The sequence below is a fragment of the Anser brachyrhynchus genome (genome assembly GCF_964034855.1).
Source record: "Anser brachyrhynchus genome assembly, chromosome: 2".
Taxonomy (NCBI): domain Eukaryota; kingdom Metazoa; phylum Chordata; class Aves; order Anseriformes; family Anatidae; genus Anser; species Anser brachyrhynchus.
In genome coordinates, this window is record NC_137695.1 from 30,742,163 (window position 1) to 30,754,850 (window position 12,688).

Genomic DNA, 12,688 nt, shown 5'->3' on the forward strand with positions numbered 1-12,688 from the left:
TTAAAAGAAAGAAAGAAAGAAAAAAACACCAAAAAACAACAACAAAAAAACTTCTTTGCCAATCTACTAACTTAATATTAAGGCAACTTATGCTTAAGTAAAAGAGAGGCACATAGGGAGAAACTGAGTCAGGGTGTTGAAGCTGGCAGTCTCCCATTTCAAGAAAGCACTGCAGTTCTTAGGGTAATAGCAAAGGACCCTTTCTGTCACTGAGGATTTTTTTTTTTTTTTTTTAGTTTAAATCCCAAATTACCTTACTTTTTAAATAGGAAAAATATCCTCAAATTGGGGAAACTATTTTCTGTCCAGTGCTATCATCTAAAGGAATCTTACTTACTTTACATACTTTTGCCACCTTCCAGAAAATAGAATACATTGCCCTCACAGGCAATCCAGAATTTCATAAGGTAAAGAACTTAGGTTTATTTTCCTTCCATGTTTTACATATTTTTTTTCTTCTGTTCTATAAGACTGGATAAAAATCATAAAAAATATGAAGCCTTGAGCTGTCAGAAAAATTTGGATGTTCCATCCACACAAAAGTTTTCAAAAATCCTATGTGTCTTCTCATCAGAAAGATGGATCAAACTGGTCGTGAAAGTCAATAATTACTTCATTCATAAAACTGTCATTCTGGATCTCATTAACATTTATATTCTTTGTGAGAAAAAGTCTCACAAAGATACTAATATTCCTTAAATATTATCTGATAGAGTTAAATGTTGACCTCTGTGGCTTTTGGGTAAGGTGTATCCAGTCATCAAAAAATGGTCCAATATTCCATGTCACTATATACGGAATATTAACAGTACTCTGTAAAATAAGAAAATCTGTCTAAAATATTGGAAGGTTACTTAATTTTAATGTACAAGACAGCACTTGAGTTAATGAAACAAACCATGAAGTCAATATTTTATGATAAACTCTGCCTCTGCATTTTTTACTTATAAATGTGAAGATCAATAGCATGCCTTGTAATAAAAGGTGTAAAATATAAAAGCTCAGATAGATCAGGCTTTCAATAGAAACAGTGGCAGGCCAATTAGAACTAATATCTTCCAAAAGTTTAGGCTTATTCCCAAATCCAAACTCTGGGAGAATAGAAGATTATATTTGTAGGTAGATATTTCAAAGTGCTCTCAAAAAGCATAGAAATGATTAATTCTAGAAAAAGAGGATAGCAGTTATTTAGCCTGCAATGGCATCAGTATATATATATATGTATATATATCACTATACATATATAAATATATATATACATGTATATATATAGTGATATATATACTTATATATTTTTTGTTTTTCAGAATGTATTGGGCTTTCATTTCTACATGCTTTAAAACAGGGCTGCATCTCTAGCAGTGCTCTCAGACTGTCAAAGAGTGTTCTGGTAGAAGTGTACACAACATATAGCTGTATACCAGTAATAGTTTCAGAGATAAGAAAAATGTAATGAAAAAATTAAAAAGATATACATTATATAATAAAGACTTCAGAAAAATAATAAATAGTCCAAACAAAAGCAACATTTAAGACCTCAAGTGAGAGACATGGCTGAAAAGCACTTCTCTCTTGCTCTGTCAACTTATTCGTTTCCTTTTTTTTATTAAAACACTAAACCATGAGCATTAAGTAGCTCTTAATTTAGCCTTATAATAAAAAATTGAAATCCTTCTTAACCAAGAGTGTAGTTTTGCTGAAATCTGTATCCTTGATTGTTTTATAAGGTGAAGGAACAAAGTAAAGTCAAGAAAGGCAAGGAAAAAAGGAGTCAAAAGCAGAAAGAGGAACAAGAGACACTGTAAGATAAGAAAGGAAGAAAAAGGTAGGCATAAGGTAAACATGCCTTTTAGCAAGAACAGTCTTACAAGTTAAGATTTCATCTCAAAGACTTTCTTCACTTAAGACAGCTAAAAAGAACTACATTTGAAGAAATTGGTGAGAGATACTGTGAGAGACTACTGGCCACTAGCTTGTGCTCTAGGGTACTCAACCAGTGCATAGCTAGTGCTGGGATGGCTCTGGAAATACAGGCAAGATAGCCGCAGGGGTATTGCCTTGTGCTTGAGGTAGTCTGAATCTACTCTAAACCACAGAAGAACATGTGGTCTTGTGCTCCACACAGATACTACAGTACCATCCACCTTAGAAACAGACCAGCAGTTCACTACAGAGGAGATCTGCTGTGACTCTACTTGAGTGAGAGAATTTTGAGAAATTGGAGGAGTAAGAGCAGGTTCAGATTAGCCCCAATAGGCATCTTCTTTCTCCTTGGCAGTATCTAACTTGTCTCTTCAACAGGGACTGTTCTGCATCATGCCTATATGCTTTTATCCCATGATTTTAGTGTCTTTGAGCATTGTGGGTGATGTCAAAGGAGCTTTGGTAGACAGAAGGAAGACTGCTGTGTGCATTTATAAAATATGGCAGATTGTAAATACTTCAGTGTCTTTGTTTTCTTACTCTATACGTAACAAAAGAGGTCAAAAATCTCTTGTTCTGGTATGCACTTAACTAGGATGCTACACATAGACCATCGCCTTCATAGCAGATGGGTGCAGGTTCCATGGTACTTTGCTCACGTGAATAAAGAAGTGCATAAGTATTGTTAGTAATTTAAGCAATACAATTAAACACTCAGACTTTTTCCAGACTTCAAACAATACAAAAGTGCCTCTTTACAAGGTTAGTGCTCTGGCAACCTGGTAACAGAGTCAGATTCCCACCTGCTTGCTTATTTTCTGCTTTTCTGCCATAGTTGTGAACATAGTGTGTCTGATTGCCCCCCATCAGAAGGGGGAACTGTCTCCCCTGATCTCCTTCGTGTGTGAGTGCTTCTTACTATGAAGCCAGTCTAAAAACAGTCCCATGGCTGCAGTGGCATGGCTGCTGCACAGCTTTGCAACTGCAAGGATTTTTTTGAAGCACAGGTGCTACTTAATCAGGTCAATCCACTCAGGTTTAATTTTTAAAAGCCCACAACAATTTGACAATTAAATGTATGTTCCCAAATCACTTTCACAGAACATTTATGCTGCAATTCTGTATGAAATCAAAGCAACAAAACATATTGAAGCTTTCATTCAGAGTGAGTTGTCAGCTGCCTTATACCAGCAAGAACATACTTCTTTGATTAAGACATCCTTTTTTCCTGAACATCAACAAAATCTCAATAACGAACTAGATTGACAGTTTAACACAGCCTTCAAGGCTTTACTATCAAAATCCAAATCACTTAAGAATCTACTGCTACTTCTGCTGCTACTATGGTTATTAGTATATCATCGTAACTAAAAGAAAAACATTCAAGAAGTATTTTAGTGCATAAAAAAATCAATGCTGTCTTTGTTTTTAATATATTGTGAGAACAAATATTCTAACCACAGAGAAAGTTCTTCAGTTGACCACTATACTCCCAAATCACAAGTTACTGTTCCAAAGAGCATTTGATGCCTTCAGACATCTTCATAATTGGCTCAGAAATAGCATGTTCCAAGAAAGGTTAACAGACCTTGCTGTTCCTCATATGGACAAATCTTTATTAAAAAAAAAAAAAAGCATAACTGAAAGTTCTCAAGAAACAAGAAGCCGTATGACTTGCAGCTGTTCCCTAAGCCTAATTTGAAAATAAAATAAAACAAAACAAAACATATCTAACAGACAGCCTCTCCCTCTGACTACTAAAAAAAAAAATCCTATGCAGTTTTTAGCACATCTACCTATGCCACGTGGATTCAAATGATAGCCTGGGTCTGAATTTTAGGCTGATCAGGAAAACAATTTAACGTAAATTCAATATGACCTTAAAATACTACATTATTTCTTTAACCTAAATAACAATATTAGTTGCTGGTATATGTAAATACACTTCTAGGGATTCAAAGTGGATACAATTTGAAAACTTGCCAAGCTTAATAGATTCACATTACTTAGTAGGTAACAGTCTTTTTGTCCAATGCTTTCCTGTTTTTTCTACTGTCATCCTCTTTATGCAACGACATACTACAAGCATCCACCTCATCCGCACAATCACTGATCAATAAAGGAAATCAGAATTCTGTAACTATTGTTTGTTAAGATTTGGAGACACAATATCAAAACAATATTGCTCCCCATATGTTACTTTAGCTGTCTTGTATCCCGCTTTGCAGTTTCCACGGAGAGATTTTCTGGGCCTTTTGAGCTGGAAGAGAGGGCATTCTGACCCATGGCTCACAATCTGCCACATACCTTACAGTCCTCATGTTGATCTGAGCCCATTTTAACACTTACCAAACAGAACATTACAGAGCACTTGACAGAGACAGATAGTACACACAGTGTGCATTTCCAGAAGTGCATGGAGCAGAGTCCTAAATCAACATGAATGAATGAACAATCTTTGTTGGACCAGGTTAGCAACCTTTTTTCTCCACTCTATCGCCCCCCCTTCCCCCCCCCCCCCAAAAAAAAAAAAGTATTTAGATTAATAGTTGCCATTCATTTAGCGATACACTTACAAGAGAAGGCGGGGAGGTCTTCTTTCAGTGCCATGCTAGTGCACAGAACTGTTATCCTAATATAAGTAAGAAAGATGTAAATGACCAAAAGAGTATTCCCCAAACACATCAGGTCTCCTGTTAAGCAGACTATAAAATGTGGTGAGAGCAGGGCACTTTAAACTACTTTTTACTTTTAGCTACCTTTGGCTTCAATAGTAGCAGTGTCACTTATCAGAATAAGCAACAGACATTTCCTTTACATTACCAACTCAGCCAATATATTTCTCTGGTGTTGAAAAGATTACAAAACGTGTAGTGATTTCACAACACTTCTCCCCCCTACCCCCAAGGTATGTAAATGTGTATAATTTAGGTATAAATGTGTAATATAAAGGATAAAAATAAAATATATAAAAATGAGAAAATATGTTTAAATATAAGATAAAATAGATATAATAATTTGGGTACTTTGATTCCAAAGAGAATCAATACTAAGATATATAATTCTCCATTTTGATTATGTATTTATGTTTTTATCAGGTGTAACAAAAAGAAGTAGTAGGTGTTATTTCACAAGTAAATCTAACACCCCAAACTATTCTGAAGACATCATTAGCCACAATGATGTAGTTATAACAGTAAGTACTATAGTACAACCACATCTATCATACAATCATAAAAATGCACTACAAGTATCATACAAGTGCATTATATGACATTGGTCTATGTTATAAAAAAATAGTATATTTAAAATATTTTATTTGGAACTATATATACAATGTTAATAAAACTACAATATACATCAAAAGTCAATAAGAACTATACCTGAAGGATATTCACAGGATTTATCTTATTTTGTGAGATACAAATTATAGTTTACTATACAGTATATGCTTGGAAAGAACACTTTTTGCTTTGTATTTTCTTATAAAGGTCTATTTCTTATAAAGGTCTATGTAACTTATTGTAATAAATATAAGAGACTTCAAATCAGAAAGAAATCTGATTATTTTCATGAAACTGATACATAGACATAAACCAGGCAAACTGTGTTCAAACAGAATAAAGAGGGAAATGGAAAATGCTATCTGAAATGATGGAGATGGGGGCACAGGCTCTTTATAACATACACTGAGGACTTAAAATCACTTCAGCTATATAATTAGCAAAGATAAGAACTATAGGGTATTTAATCAGGAACAGACACATTGTTTGAAAGGATTACTTTTTACGTCAGGTAATCTATTCAAAAATTTATTTTTAAAATTAGTACTGAGGTTTTGTATAGGGTTAGAGGGATTGGCTACATTATTTTGGCGTTTACCAGTTACCAAAGTCTTTCTAATATGACACAAAGTAGTCTGCAGTTTCAGAGTGTAGAATTGGAAGTTTGGGTTATATTAAGTTTAAGATTCTGGAGCTGAAGCAAACCTATGACCCATTTTCTCATGACTTAAGGCACAAGGCAACTAAAGGAGTGGTATTTGGGTTCCCCTCATTATCAATGGCTACTGTAGTATAGGACAGCATAATGACATTCTCTAAAAATAGGGGCTTAATTACTGGAATTAATTACTGGAAGGATAAAAAAAGAAAGGAGAGGGGAGGGCAGGGGAGAGGAGAGGAGAGGAGAGGAGAGGAGAGGAGAGGAGAGGAGAGGAGAGGAGAGGAGAGGAGAGGAGAGGAGAGGAGAGGAGAGGAGAGGAGAGGAGAGGAGAGGAGAGGAGAGGAGAGGAGAGGAGAGGAGAGGAGAGGAGAGGAGAGGAGAGGAGAGGAGAGGAGAGGAGAGGAGAGGAGAGGAGAGGAGAGGAGAGGAGAGGAGAGGAGAGGAGAGGAGAGGAGAGGAGAGGAGAGGAGAGGAGAGGAGAGGAGAGGAGAGGAGAGGAGAGGAGAGGAGAGGAGAGGAGAGGAGAGGAGAGGAGAGGAGAGGAGAGGAGAGGAGAGGAGAGGAGAGGAGAGGAGAGGAGAGGAGAGGAGAGGAGAGGAGAGGAGAGGAGAGGAGAGGAGAGGAGAGGAGAGGAGAGGAGAGGAGAGGAGAGGAGAGGAGACCCACAATGCACCCACAGGTCAGAGTAAAGGGAGTAAAGTCTTTCATATTGTGATTAAATTTTAATTTCTTTGTGCTAAAGAATAATGTGTTTATGTTTATTAAATAGGAAGTATAAAATTTATTTCTTAACAATTCATTTCATTGCTTTTAATGGCTTGGATATTGTCAATAATATTATATGCAAGTGCACTGTGGCCATTTAGCAACTTGACTGGATTTTGAAAAATGTTTTGCTGGTTTGGTGATATATATTAGAAAGGGCTGCTGCTTAACTGTTTATAAAGCCCAGCATCTGTTATAAACATGAAATATAACCACATGAAACTTATGTAAAGATCTGTCATTTACTTCAGAGATTTGAATATTAGTTGATCCAAAATGAAGTTTGAAAATCAGCTGCAAATTTGCACTGGTTATATTCTCCAGTTCAAGTATCACATTGCATTTTGAGCTTGTGCTCAAGAAAATCAGGGAATATAACTTTATTCATTTGTATAAAAAATCCTGACCGTGTTCTATCAGCAAGAAACAAATAGTAAACTGTTTTGTGGTTTTGTTAGTGTTTCTCATACCTCTATAGACTCTTTTCATATGTGAATTTACCACAAATGAAAGTAGTCAGAAAGCTTTTTCTGTCATTGTACTATTAATTTTTTATTTCAAATGGTGTGACTATACAGTGAAAGAGACTCAGATTTAATTCCTATACAGTGAAGTTTACCTTTAAAGCATTGTAATAAAAAAAGGCAGTAGTTTTTAATTAATTAAAGAATGTGTAGAACATTCAACAGACACTTTAATCCATTGAAAAAGTTCAATGACCCACTCTGAGGAAAGAAACATCATCTTCAATAAAATCCTTTGCTAGCCTGACATCAGTTGAAGAAAATTAGATTTTATTGATGTTGGCCTATAGCATATGGATAGACCTGTTGTGAATCAACAGTTTGTTACTTGCAGAAAGCATGCTGGGCCAATTCCTTTATATCATTGTGCACCATGTAGAACAATCCTTTATCCTAGACAATGCAATGATTTTCACCCTTTAACACACATTCTACTTGACAATTTCTACTGCAACTGTTTCTTTAGCAACTGAGTATCATTACATATCTTTAAAGTGCTTACAATTCCTTAAAGGAAAAACATCCCCATATCTTTTCAATATTAACAAGTGTCTATTTCAATTATTTGTTCATTATTAACAGTCCAGAATGGCAAGTGTTTCACAATAATCCACTCCAGTGAATATGCCGAGTGAGCAGATAACCCTTACCACCATATCAGTACAGAACCTGAACCCATTTTAGTCCAGCAGTAGTGAACTTGATAACTGAGCACCCTAAGAAGGAGATAGTCACTGCTCCGCATAGGGTCTGATACAGTCCACTGTTTTCAAAGATGTAGTTTGAAATCACAGGGGATATATAGAACTGCCAGTCCTCTACTTAGAATGAATTTTTTACAGCACACTACCTCTAGTCCTCATGAATCCGAACCTAGTGCTCTCCAATCACACCAGCTTCCCCTACAGCCACTACAGAATAGTCTTAAACAGAGTAAAAGATATAGAATCATAGAATATCCCGAGTTGGAAGGGACCCACAAGGATCACTGAGTCCAACTCCTGGCGCCACACAGGTTTACCCAAAAATTCAGACCATATGACTGAGAGCACAGTCCAAATGCTTTTTAAACTCCGACAGGCTTGGTGCTGTGACTACAGCCCTGGGGAGCCTGTTCCAGTGCACAACAGCCCTCTCAGTGAAGAACCTTTTCCTGATATCCAGCCTGAACCTCCCCAGTTGCAACTAGACACCATTTCCTCGGGTCCTATCGCTGGTCACCTGCCCAGATATCACCTACCCCCCCACTCCCCCTCATGAGGAAGCTATAGACTGTGATGAGGTCTCCCCTCAGCCTCCTCTTTTCCAGGCTGAACACGCCAAGTGACCTCAGCCGCTCCTCGTATGTCTTCCCATCTAGGCCCTTCACCGTAGCCCTTCTCTGGACACTCTCCAATAGTTTCACATCCTTTTTATAGTGTGGTGCCCAAAACTGCATGTAGCACTCGAGGTGAGGCCGCACCAGTGCAGAGTAGAGCAGGACAATACCTTACTTCGACCGACTAGCATGTCAGCTAGCATATTCCCATGACTGACTAGCATATCCATAGCATTAAGTCCTTAGTCTATTATTGCTTTCTAGATAAATGACAAAAATGTGAAATTTTGTATCTGAGAAAGGCACAGATACTGGAGATGCACATTGCTGTCAATTTTGCTCTATATGCAACAGACATAGGTAGGCTGAATCAGCATTATTCTCCAAGTGTCCTCTTTTGGGAACTTATTATGGACTAATATATCTTGAATGAAATACGGATGTCTAAGGAAAAATAAACATTTTTAATATAATTTAATGTGTTAACCCAAGCTGCAACGTGACAGACTCAGGCTGTTGTAAAAATCAAGTAAATATATAATATTTTTGTATCTTTTGCAGATATAAACTGTATTAAGTGGATATCTGCATAGTCCTTACACTAAGGATTCAATAACTCTAGGTGAAGTCAAGAGAATAGCTGCAAGGTAGTATAAAAACAATCCTATTAGTTTTGTCCCAGATCAGGGAACTCAAACACGCATGATACACTTCAGGCAGTTTTTCTAGAGATGAACTACTCCATGGTTGAAGTCTGACAAAAGACATGATGATTCTTCTTTACTTATCTTATGATAATTAAGACTTTTACTTATCTTCATGATGATGATTCTTTACTTTTTATTTATTTATTTATTTATTTTTCTGCCTATAAGCATTACAAGCAAGAGCTATGCAGAGTAGGCTGTATAACTACAAACCACATCTGGATAATGTGAAAATATTTCAGACTCGGTCATATGTTTTGTTTTTTGTTTTTTTATTTTTTTGCCTAGAGTTGCTGCTTCTTATGACTACTATTGCAGCAATACTGCCTGAGTTCAGAGGTGTTGCTCCCTGGAGTCTTATTCTTTTATGAAAAGAAACCTGTCAGTTCAATGGGACAGGTAACAGATGTCTGCAATCTGGTCTCTGCATGGGGCCCATGCTTTCGTTTTAAGCGTTTTCAGCTCTGTCACAACATGGAAGGGAGGAGAGGTTGAAGGAAACAGGAAAGGATGAAATGTCTGTAATTCAAGTTAGAAACTGTGTATTGATGATTAGTTTATTCACTTTAAATATGTACTTGTGGTTCAACCCTAAAGACTACATCACTTACGCTGAAAAAACTGCAATAATAATGAAAATATCTAGTTTTGTTCTATTCAAATTGAAACATTTTGACATCTCAATTCGAAGCTAAATAAACCAATCTTAAAACGAAGACTAAATACATCTGAGAATGTAGCATTTTATCCACCCCATGACAAACTGTTTTGCTTTTAATCTGAGGTTGCTGTATGCAAAAATAAGCAGAAAGTTTTAAACTTTCAGTCACCAAACTGGAATTACTACTTGCTTTCAACAGCAAGGGATCTGGGGAATCTACGATATTTGAGTAGAATAACTGTATTCTAGTTTATTTGCTGCCAGGCTGGTTTAAAAATCTTTTCAGATACAGCACATGAAAGGATTTATTTATTTATTTACCTATTTATTTATTTTGATGTCAGACAAGATGCTTTACTATGATGACTACACATTATAGTTCAGTACTCCAGCTGGGGCACATGGGATAACATGCTAAAGATTCATTTACTTTCCATTTCCGCCATCTTTTTTTTCAGTGGCCATTCCAGATTAAATAAAAGCATAAGTAAACAAGTTGAAAGGGAATCTCAGAAGTACATGGTCAAGAACATGATACAAATTGAGTTACGAGGAATAGGAACCTTTTCTGCATACTGATTTCCTCTACATAAGAGAGGAAAATTGACTGATGTTTGAAAATCTCAAAGATGATATACTTAAAACTGTAAATGCAATTTATAAATCCTACTTTAGTTTACCAAGACTAAGAAATACCTTGTATACTATTGGGTGCTAGAGAGTCAAATTAGCATTCCTAATTTAACTGAATATTACTTTAAAATAGTTAATATCAACTTGAATGATTTTTTTAGTTGTTGAATGTTTTCTTTGTTTCCATGTGTATATTCTGGTCACATAACTCATACATCTGTTATTCCCAGCATCAAGTCTATGATGTTTACACAGATCTCCCTGCAGGGCATTTTGGCCTAACTGAATCGTTATTTCAACAGTACGTCCTAGTTTAATGATACTGTTACTTGAAATGCTGTCTTTTGCAAGTTTTCTTCCCCCTGAGGTTAACACAGCCCTTCCACACTGAAAGTAGGAAGTTTGACCCTATTCTTAAGTAAGAGATGATGGGAAGCAAACCCTGCTCTCTTGCACACAGGGTTCTCTGCATTTCAGACCTGTGGAGTAGGTACCACGACAGCTGAGATTCTGTTTTTTAAAACCTTAATGCAATGCCAGTGCTGGCTTCTAATGTGTGTGCTAACGATCATAAGATACGATTACTTAAAAAGACTTATTAGGATTCATTCTTTTGACAGAAGTGGGGATGCTGCTGTGTTCTCACTTCCCTTCTTTTCTATTTGACCATCACCAAAAGAAAAATTTTTCTCCTGCAGATCCATTTTTACAAACAAGTAATGAATATTTTACAATCTCTGTAAGATACTTATGCTGAGCCCTATTTATAAAATCATATAAAGCCATTCTATATATTACAGCATACAAGTATTTTTAAGTAACTAAGACATTAGTTATTAAGACTGATTAACTTAAGATTCTGAACAGAGGACACCCATTTGACAAAGGGACTTGACTTCAGCTTAATAACAATCTGAAACATACAGGTGCTTCATTGAAAAGAAATGACACAAGGTAGCCACTAAGTCATATGAAGACTTAAGAAACAACAGGTTTTTAATTCATGTGTATTTACATATACTTATCTTAATCAGAGATTTTTCAAAGACCTAAATGTCTAAACATCTCTAGGCAGTTTAGAAATCCACGTTTTATTTAATTTCTTTCCCTTTTTAATAAGTCAGTACCAAGTCTTTGTACTACGAACCTAAAAACTAAAACTTATGAACACTGCAGTTTCAAAATATGTCAGAGTTCATAATAATTAGTCATCTACTTCCAAAGTATTCTACAATATTAGTAAGTAGTGATTAAAAAGTCCTTATAAGCCTTGTGGTATGTTCTCATTTTCATTCTGAGAAGGTAAACAAGTGCAGAAAGATTCTGCTTTCATACACAAGTACAGCATATCAAGAGTTTCCATACTGGTATGATCTATTTACACATGAAACATGGCATCAGCACGTCAAGAAATATTCATACAAATATAAGGATCATCAATACCAGTATTTAAGGCAAAAGATTCTCCAACCCCAAACTTAACCTTAAGTAACATCACTGGAGTAAATACAGTACCTTTGGGTTTCAAAAGACTCCTGCATGTAGCGTAAACTCACAGTTTCTTTTCAGTGAGAAAACGTTTTATATATTCATTTTCAAAGTTGAACCTTAGGGCAAGGATCTGCTTTATGAAACTGAATGATAGCTGTGGGAGTGCAAAACTTTGGAAAATCAGGCAAGAAAAAAATAACAAAGCTACAAAAGAATTAATTTTAAAAGTCATGAGAGAGATTCACAAGTGACAATGCAGGATTTCCAAATGAGTAAGTGCTATTAACCATGGAGCGCACTATGAATCTGACCTGAGATGCACTTGCTGATCCTAAATCATTTAGATCACACAGAAAATTCCACACTGGTGAAAAAAAGTGGTTAAAAAAAAAAAAAAAAAAAGTCTTGTGGTTTCACAGACATCTAAATAAGAGTTTTATTTTCACACACTGCAGGAAAACGCTGCTACAGCATATTATGGAGCATTGCCACATGCTAATAACTGTTAGTGGAACAAACTATTTGTGAACTAACATCATTTGGAAAATTCTATTCAACAAAAATAGAAATCCACATTTTTTTCTTACTACACAAAAGAAGTAACTTAAAAAAAATCAGTCTCTATTACAATACTTTGTTCAAGTCTTTACATTCTTTTTTTAGAAATGCGTAATCATTCTACATAGTCTTTCAACACCCAGAGAATCCTTCCTTTTTTTCA

General features: G+C 35.8%; 1 protein-coding gene across 42 annotated transcripts in view; it reads right to left on the bottom strand.

The window, feature by feature from the left end:
* Positions 1 to 12,688, bottom strand: part of DGKB (diacylglycerol kinase beta) — a 392,397-nt gene that overhangs the window by 129,980 nt on the left and 249,729 nt on the right. The window lies entirely within an intron of this gene.